This window comes from Schistocerca nitens, chromosome 5 (genome assembly GCF_023898315.1).
Source record: "Schistocerca nitens isolate TAMUIC-IGC-003100 chromosome 5, iqSchNite1.1, whole genome shotgun sequence".
NCBI lineage: Eukaryota > Metazoa > Arthropoda > Insecta > Orthoptera > Acrididae > Schistocerca > Schistocerca nitens.
The window spans coordinates 808,739,744-808,750,388 of record NC_064618.1 but is presented as its reverse complement, the minus strand read 5'-3'; positions in this window follow the sequence as shown (position 1 = coordinate 808,750,388).

Genomic DNA, 10,645 nt, shown 5'->3' with positions numbered 1-10,645 from the left:
TTTCATTGTGTGCCAGCCAGTCCGCTGTAACTAGCTCTGACGTAATAAATGTTGCGCAATACTTTAAAAATCAAGTAAATAACCTGAAACGGTTCTAGCATGTCAAGAGTAATACTAAATTAATATGTGTTGAATATCAGTTCGATAACTTTAACCATTTTCGAAATTTGGACGTTTTTCTGTAAAAATCATTGGCGCAACAGAAAAGAGCTAGAGACTTAAAAATTTATATTTAGATTCCTTTTTCATAATAATTTAATAGAAACAGTACTTTGGATCTCACAAATTAAGATTTTAGTTGAAATTCATAATTTTCTGGTTTTTGTCTTAAAAATTAAGGAAGCAAGATAGATTAAGTAGGCTAATAAATAAGGCTAGGATGTTTTTATATAAGTAGAATGGAGATCCGCTATAATCATAAAGATGTGAGAAGTTTCAACTGAATAACTATAAAACTATAGCGATAGCGTATCTCCAAATGGCAAGTTCAGAGCTCGTCTACTGCGTGTAGTGTAATTAAATTAATTCTCTCGCCCAAACTATTTAACTTAGCCACGTCAAACTTTTATTATGATTACTTACCTGTATGCTGAATGCACATTTAAATTGAGAGCTTCATCGGCCATCAGCAAAGGAAGCGATGATTTATTCAATAACTTAATATGGTGCATTACTAGCCCAGCGGCTAGTCGGGAGAGCCGATTTGATCAGGCGTTACCTTAGCTGTCCGCATCGCGGCTTTATATATAAGAACGCTGCGCGAGTAAGCAAGGCCCCAGTTCTCTCCAGACACTGAATAGCACACCACCTGTGTCGGGAGTCTTGTCGCGTCGGTATCATTGCTACAAACAGCCTCGGATGCCGTATTAAGTTACTCGGAATACGCGTAACAATGAAATCATTTTCGAGTGAAGTGTTAATTCTGGGATGACTTCAGTTATCTATCTTCAGTTTGCGTATGTCGTATTTTCACGTGCCGCCGCGGGACAAACATTCTACCATTATTTAGCGTGGCGTTTGATGAACCTAATCATCAAATTATGGCGAGCATTCACTTAAACATTTAATTTGGACAGTTATAGTTGCATCAGCGCATTAGACTCTGAACTGACTGTTAGTCAGATTGTGTGGTTTCCTTTTTGTTGATCTGTGACTTTCAGAATATACTGAACAATTTTTAGAAAATCGTTTTTTGATTATGAATCCCAGACAATCTCCTAATTTCTCAGAGCTATAAGCTGTAGCTATAAGTGTATTTCTCAGATGAAGTGGACACTAGGAATTCTGATTACAGGCTTCACGTTTTGCTAATCACTTTCTGGTTGCCAAAATTGTAGTTAGAGATCCAGTGTTGAGAACGGCAAAACAACTGCATAAATAATAGGAACATTTGTATAACAATAATTTCCACAAGCCGCCCCACATATGGTTAAACGGCAGGGAATTGCATCTTTTCTACATTACAATTTCTACATTACATTTTAAATTAACAAAATAAATTCCTCCAGCCTCCCCACATATGTTGCATCAGCCGGGAAAACAAACAAAACTTAAATAACAAAATAAATTCCACCCGCCGCCCCACATATGGTGCATCGGCCGGGAAAGAAACAAACTGAGTAAAGTGAAAGTGATTTTTAAATATTCGGATTTGCGAGTGAAAGATATTGGACAAAGATATTGGACAAAGAAAATTGATAGTGTAATACCGGCCTTAGGTATGCTAACCGGTTGGCTTTAATGCTGTTGTTGTGAAAAACCTCTATTGTTACCAAAATGCGTTCGCTGTTGCTGATGATCTTGTCGATACTGATAATTAACATTTTGTCTGTTATTAAAGTTCTGGTGGTTGCATATATTAGCTTTGCTATTGAAATTGCGTGGCTGATCGTAATTGCTGTATGTTTGTTGGCCTTGGTTATTATATGAAAAATTTTTGTTTATAAAGGAATAATCCGATTGCTACACTTCCAAAAGCTGTAACAGATCTCTGAATGCCGAAATATTTTCTTTCTGCTGACCCGTTAAAAGTGACACTCTTAATGATCGTGGTAATTTAGAAATACATAATTGAGTAAGTGCAGATTCACTGTATGGTTCACTTAAATACTGGTTTTGTTGGACCATGTACTCAAAAAATTGCGTGACACTGGGAAAATTTGAGTTCTCATAATTCGTTAAACTAATTAATTGATCCTTAATTCCGCGCTGTGTCGTCTGTGTTACCAACCTGACTTTTGACGAGTTTGAAAATTTGTTTCTGGCTGAATACTGGTCAGAGCAAAAACAGCAAAGTGTCTGGCGCGAATTTGTCGTATCGAGGCCTTTCGATGCGAATTCGCGCGGCTCGATGAAGGAGTTTTGTAAGGGCTGGATCCGCAAGTTGGAATATTTGCGCGATCGCCACATGGAATCCGAAATAGTCTGGGAACTCTACAAGAAGTTTCCAGATGATACAAAACGCCACATAGGAAGCAATTACAGGACAATCAAAGATTTCCTGGAAAGAGTTGAGGACGAGGACAATTGGCGCAATAATCGCTATAGTGGTAGAGGCCGTGGTAACAACAACGGGTACCACAGCAACCACAACAACGATAACCATGGGAATAATGCATACCGCAACCATGGCAGCAATAACAATAATGGTTCGGACCGTAATAACAATCGGTACAATGCAAATAATAAGAGGAATGATGGAAACCAGTATCATACTAGCGTGATACGGGCTTTGCAGAATAGTAATAACGCCAGAGGGTGTGATAAGCTGCCTCAGCAGCATCTGGGGAGCAGATCTGCTGGGACGAGACAGGGAAACCATTAGCCGCGCCGGTGAGGGGCCCACCGGGCGTGGAGAAGTTTTGGAGGCCCAATAACAGGAGAAAACCCAGGTGTCGTCGTTAAGAAAATTCCGTATGGAATATTCAACGGCGGGAGAGTGTGCCAGTGTTAGGAGAAAGGAGTGCGCCCACAAGTAGTAGATCAGTTGTAGACACGGCGGTAGAAAATACATTCACTGTCAGTGAGAACAATTTAAATAGTGTTCCAGAAAACGATTATAAAGTGGCAGCTGTAACACCCACAGCGGAAATGAAGATTGAGTTTAAGAATGATTCGCAATTGTTGAGAGAAGATCAGATGTCGGATAACACGTTCGTCATTGAGCGAGGGGATGCAGAGAGGGATGAGGTCTGGTTAAGGCAGTTCGGTCGCTTATACGACGAACTAAGAGATTATAGGGGCCTGTACGGGATAAGTGTTTATGGGGAGCGCGGGCAGGATTTGCCGCGTCTCGTCCCACAGGAAGATAGGATTTGTGAAGTGATAGAAAGTTCTGGCCCTAACCGGCAGACTTTACTAGAAATAGTTTATGTTGATGGGGAGCACGAGCAAGATTCGTCGTGTTTCGTCCCGCAGGAGTTGGATGTTGAAGTAGTAACGGAAAGTTCTGGCCCTAACCGGCAGACTTTACCGAAAGTTATAGTGGCAGTTTAAACTTTGCGAGAGTATTAAGGAGAAAGATTACGAAAATTTTAGTGATAGCCGGACACGATTGGTAGAAAAGCACATAGATTACGGCGTGTATGAGGTTAGAGCTGACATTATACGGTCAGACGATAGCAGTGTGGGTTGCGCAGATCTAGAGGAAGTAATTGCCGATACTACTGGGCACATTTCTCCAGGTAGATTGGCAGATGAGATCAATCTGACCAAAGAGGAATCAACGAAGGTGACAATTAGTGAATTGATAGCAAAGCAACACTCATTAGTTGACGAGTTACAGGAAAAGGTTTCGGTATTGGAGGCGAAGCTACAGACTAAGCCTCAGGACAAACGTGTTGAAATTAAAACTATATGTGAACAGAGGCTGAAAAAGCCGCCAGATAAGCCGGATTTAGGATCAGAGCCGGATGGTTTTTTTTCTGGAATGACCTGGATATAGACGAGGATTTACTGTGGGAAAATAAAGAAACAGTCGAGGATATGTGTAGACATATAGTAGTGTCTGTTAATATACACGACCTACAACTAAACGTGTTGATTGACACCGGTGCAGAATTGAGTGCTGTATCTGGGAAAATATTTGAGTTACTGAAAGACAGACCTGGCATCGTAGTTATGCCAGTAACAGGAGTGAAAATTATCGATGCTACTGGGAAGGCCAGTAAACCGGTCACAAAACAGATTTTTGCCAACTTTGAGACAAGTGGGGCACGATTTGAACAAGAGTTTGTCGTCGTGCCAGACTTAACTACGGAAGTAATTATCGGGTTAGATTGGTTATTAAAGTACCGTGCAGTGATTAATGGCGAAAGCAAAACTTTGACATGTACGTCACAAGATAAAGCAATAGTAGTTAGTTTTGACGAGGCAGGAGACGGTGTGCATAGGCAATACCAGCCTATACACATTGTTAACTGGCCGGATGACATTGACGTAGGAATGAATTTGAACTGCCGTAACGTGAGGAATCTCGGCATTGACGGAAGTAAAAGTTTAGTGGAAGAGATAATCAAATTCCCTCCACGGATTGACATTAGTATTGGTGTGAAAAAAGATCGTTTGCGAGAAGTAATGAAGCTAAAAGCCGATGCTCGCATATGTCGTCATGACGCTAAAGCGCGTTTTGCTAAGTTTGCAATCGGAGACTTAGTACTTGTAAAAGCTCATGAGAAATCGAGCGAGATAGACAATTTAGATTGTGGCTGTTTCTAACGTTTTGATATAATTGCCACTTTGTTCTACAAGATATTCTTATACCTTTAGTAGCCACCCAGGCTGCCTGTTTGTGCTAGTACCCTGTTTTGAACGTTCTAACTGAAAGCAACTTTCAAAGAGCACGAGAAAAGTCTTGAGGAAAGCATTATATTTATCGTCTACTGTATCAGCACTATAAACACCTTGCCACTCTTGTTCCTTGATAAGGTTTACAAAAGTTTCTACAGCAACTGGATCAGCTTTCCTAAAAAGTTGGTAACTATATTTAACATGTGTTGCAGCACAAAAATCTTTTAGACTTAAAATTTGTGCATCATGATCTGAAAGCCCATTCATCATTTTGTTAACAGAATGCCCTTCTAGTAATGACGAATGAACAAAAATATTGTCTATGGTTGTTCTACTGTTCCCTTGCACTCTCGTTGGAAAGAATACGGTTTGCATAAGATTATATGAATTAAGGTCTACCAGCACCTAGATACTCGAGTAAACGTGCCTGGTGCAAGGCTTACATTCGATGAAAGGAAGTCAGTTTTGAAGTTAATGAGGTTCAACAGCAATGGCGAAATGAGTATCAAACAGCGCCACCGGCACGTTTAACGATTCGTTGCATTCGAGACAAATTTGAAGCCAAATGCTGTGTTAAAGATGTACACAAACAACGATCTGGACGACCTGTAACAGTAACAAATCCAGCTAACTTCCGTCGTGTTTTAAAACAATTCACTCGCTCACCACAGAAGTATGTGAGACAGAGTGCCTGTGAAACTGGAGTGAGTCACCCAAGTGTTCAGCGAATTTTGAAGACAGCAAAGTGGAAGTGCTACATCCCACGATGCTATATGCTATGAACGAGGACGACCCAGATCGTAGAATGGAGTACTGCGAGTGGTTTACGAACATAGTGTGCAACGATGAAGAGTTTGCAGTGATGATTGTGTGGTCTGATGAGGCACAGTTCCAACTCAATGGTACAGTAAATCACCACAATTGCAACTACTGGGCCGCCGAAAATCCGCGAATTTGCCAGGAGTAAATGTGTGCTGTGGGTTGTCTTGCCGGGGCTTGATTGTGCCATTCTTCTTTGGTGGCACAGTTATCGGTGAGGTGTATCTTCAGCAGCTTCAGACATCCATTTTACCTGCCATCCGAGATTTGTATGGAGACAGAAGAGTTTACTTTCAACAAGATGGTGCCCCAGCCCATTACCAAAATCGTGTTAGGGCGTATCTTGACGAAAATCTACCAGAAAGATGGATAGGCCGTAGAGGTACTGTGGAGTATCCACCACGTTCCCCAGACCTAACTCCTATGGACTTTTACCTGTGGGGAACACTAAAGGACGTCGTTTATCGAGAATCCGTCGTACATTCATATCTAGCTGAACACGTTGCAGTCAGTAGTTCGTGGTGCAATTCGGTGGCATCGTTTGTGCGTGGATGTTAATGGCGACCATTTCGAACACCTACAGTGATATCCTTAAGTAGGACTTTAATCTACACTTCACCAAAAATGAGACAACTCCGTCAATTAGTTTGCAAGTTATGGACTTTTAAACAGTGGATACATTTTTTTGGAGCCCTCTGTACAATAAACTTCCGTTTCATGTTAAATAATCCACAGAGGATAGGACTAAATTCAAAAAACAGCTGAAACTTTATCTTTTGAACAGCTCTTTCTATTCTTTACAGGAATTTTTTGTCAGTGTGTGACAATTAGTACAATGTGTTTAATTTTAAGCCTATAAGAACTGATTATGTAGCACTGGCATATCAATTGATGACAGAATGCCGATTTATATGTATTAGAATGTAAGGCTTATAATTTGTTTGTGTAATCATTATTACTACTATAATCTGTATTGCTGTTTAAACATTTGAAACTCATGTATCTGTTTATGATTTAGTTTGTAAGCCTCATGGCCATTTAGATAAGATTATTACTGTAATAATCTTACATGTTCTACATCCTAGTGATACACTCGCGTCAAGGATCCATGGAACACGAAAATGAATAAATAAACGTGACTTGACATGCCATGACGTGACGTGCAATGTGAATGCACCTTGACATTATAATGCCATGACGTGACAGTGCCATGGTGGCCAGTGTGAATTGACCTCAATGTTACAGGAGTATATTAAAGTTGATAAATTCGTTTATGTAGTAGAACGAGTGGGCAGCTAACCACAAAGATTTATAGTGTGCCTTATATGGAGAATCAGTAATTACCCTAACAGCTTTATTCTGCAGCATTAAGGCATCATTCACACAACTACAGTTTTCCCATAAAATTATACCATATGATATTCAAATTAAAAATAGGACTTTCTAACATTTTTGATACACAGTGAATAAGTCGACTTAACAAATAAATTACTCTTCATAACTTACCACTAATACGAGGGTGGTTTGAAAAGTTCTCAGAATGGAATAGAAAAAACTACTTTCATCACTGAAACTTTTTTATTTTTCAATGTAGTCTCCTCGTAGTTTAATGCACTTGATCCAACGATGTTACAGTGCCTCGATCCCATATCGAAAATATGTTTCCTCCATTCCTGCAAAATAGTTGTCAACTACGGCTGTCAATTCTTCGTTTGAAGTGAATCTTCGTCCACCAAGAAAAATTTTCAGTTTTGGGAAGAGATGGAAGTCTGACAGAGCCATATCAGGTGAATAACACGGGTGTAGCAACAACTCATACTTTAGTTAGTGTATTTTTGCCATGGCGACGGTACATGTTTTTGATCCAGCGTCAAGAGTCACGGCACTCATCTTGCAGATAATTTTTTCATTTCAAATTCTTCAGTTAAAATGCGATAAACCCGTTCGGATGACATCTGGCAAGTGTGAGAAATTTCACGCACTTTCAATCGATGATCCTCCTTGACCATTTTTTGCACTTTTGCAATGATTTCCGGAGTAGTGACACATCTTGGCCGACCACTGCGTGGATCATGATCTATGCTCTCCTGACCAAATTTAAATTCATTTGTCCATTAGGCAACAGTTGAATATGAAGGAGCAGAGTCCCCCAGTGTGTTCTGGAACTCGGCATGAATGTCCTTTGCTTGCATACCTTTATTCATGAAGTATTTCATCATTGTTCGAACCTCGATTTTTTTCCATCTTCACTAATCACTACGCGGGAACAACAACAGAGCCACGTCACCGCCACAGCTCTCTTCCAAGAGCATTGACGTGCCACGTGTTTACAGGTAACAGTCCAATGAATATCACGTGAACAACTCGTTTCGCTAGCGCTGACCTCTCGTGGTGATTCCGAGAACTTTTCAAACCATCCTCGTATATTGTACACGTTTTGACCTCAAGACAATTTAATAAAATAACTTGGATCATCTGACAGTCTTTTATACTTAAAACCAGCGGATATACGAGGGCCATTCAGAAAGTAACCTCCGGTTGATTTAAAAAAATACACCAAGTTAAATAAAAATATTTTAATATATACATCTTACAACTACATCTTTGCACTATTTTTCTACATAGTCTCCATAGCGATTGAGGCACTTATCGTATCTCTTCACAAGCTTTGAAATTCCTTCTGCATAAAAATCACCCGCTTGTGCCTGGAGCCAGCCTGTGACCGCATCTTTGAGCTCTTCGTCGTCATCAAACCGCTGTGACCCGAGCCATTTCTTCAAATGCATGAAGAGGTGATAATCATTTGGCACCAGGTCTGGGCTGTAAGGTGGATGGTTGATAACGTCCCACTTGAAGGACTCAAGAAGGCCGTTGTTCTGCGAGCAGAGTGAGGACGGGCGTTATCGTGCAAAAAAACGATACCGGAAGTCAGCATACCACGGCGTTTGTTCTGTATAGCCCGTCGTAACTTTTTTATTGTTTCACAGTACACGTCTTGATTAATGGTCGTACCACGTTCCCTGAATTCAACCAACAACACCCCTTTGGCATCCCAAAACACCGTTGCCATCAGTTTTCTGGCAGAAAAATCTTGCGAGGCTTTTCTTGGTTTGGTAGGCGAATTTGAATGTGCCCACGTCTTTGATTGTTCTTTTGTCTCAGGGTTCACGTACTTAATCCAGGTTTCGTCACCGGTCACGATTCTGTTTAACAATGGTTCTCTTTCGTCCTCATAACGTGACAGAAAGTCTAATGCAGAGGCCATTCTTTGAGTTTTGTGGTGGTCGGTAAGAATTTTGGGCACCCATCGTGCACAGAACTTACGGTAACCCAATCTTGCTGTCACTATCTCGTACAAGAGAGTCTTAGAAATCTGTGGAAAACCAGTAGACAACTCCGACATTGAGGAACGTCGACTTTCACGAACTTTTGCATCGACTGTCTGAACGAGTTCGTCAGTCACCAATGATGGTCTACCACTCCTCTCTTCATCATGAACGTTTTCTCGTCCACTTTTAAATAAACGTACCCATTCACGGACAACTCCTTCACTCATAACTCTTGGTCCGTACACGGCACAAAGCTCACGATGAATAGCTGCTGCAGAATGTCCTTTGGCTGTAAAAAACCTTATGACAGCACGCACTTCACATTTGGCGGGGTTTTCTATTGCAGCACACATTTCAAACTGCCACAAAAACTAAACTAGCGCAGGTACGACGTTCACTCGACCACGGCTTGATGCCAACTGACCTGTTGAGTGCGTGAACGCACAGGTGGCGTCGCTACTCCCCCCACAACCCGCACTGTGACCAATCGGAGGTTACTTTCTGAACCGCCCTCGTATTTTCATTCAGCAAGAACACATTTGCTTTAAACCAATAGGATGCTCGAACAATTGTCTTTGCAACACAAGGCAGTTTTATAGCTTCTGATATCATTGAAGTTGTATCATCTACATGTAGCAAAGGCTGGATTTAATAAATGATAGCAGGTCATTAATCATTATTAGGAACAATAAAAAGACCAGTACAGATCTCTGCGGAACACCTACCATAAACTGTAACTTGTTGTATGCTGGATTATTTCTTGGTCAACACAGAAAACTTGCATACTGTTCTGTAGATAGGATTGTAATACTTTAGGGTGTCTCTCTAAAAGCCGGGTTCACACATACAACTAAATGTGACGCCACAGCTACCGTTCACACAGGACGACACAAATTTTACGTAGTCGCGCAGCTTTCAACATGGAGTCAACTGAAAACATGTGGATGGGTATTAACACAGTCTAATATGTGTTCAACTGTATTATTGATGCTAGAATGCAGGTTATGGCATTAGAGCTGTGGCAAAAGTTAAATACAAAGAAAACGAAGCGCAAATGTTATACCCAAAAATATATTTCGCACGGGGATAAATCAGAGGCCACAAAGACAATCACAAATGAAATAATACTCAGAGCCGAAAATGCCGTGTACTGTTGCAAACTAACCAACAGCTGGCGTGTACATATTATCTGGAGACACGTCACTCTTCCAAGAAGCTTACTGTATTCGTTAATGTAGGCATTTCTGGTAAGTAGTTTTCAGTTTAACAGCTGACACATCACACTGCTCAGCTATTTCCCGCACATAATCCACAATTTATACTGCACCTGATCTCAAAAACCTTGAAGTTCATACGACCCGCATTTTCTTTTGAAAGATTGTGGAATAGGCACACACACACACACACACAGCTACAGATAACTAAATGTAGGCTGTTGCTCTTGTAGTTCCAAAAGCTGCGAAAGTGTACCTGCTGACCAACGTTTTGACTTTTTTAGGCAATTAAATGAAAACACATCAGAATCGATTGGAGCACTCCACGATAACTGCGACAGAATGTGTTTCGAAATACAGCCACCAGGCAGCAAGTGGAAAGAACATTAGTACAACTAAGTTGAGCTTTTAGTGGCTCGACAAAAGTTACGTCTGTTGTGCTAAAGCAAACTAGCAGTTCACACATGCAAGTGGATTGCAGCTACAGGATGCCAC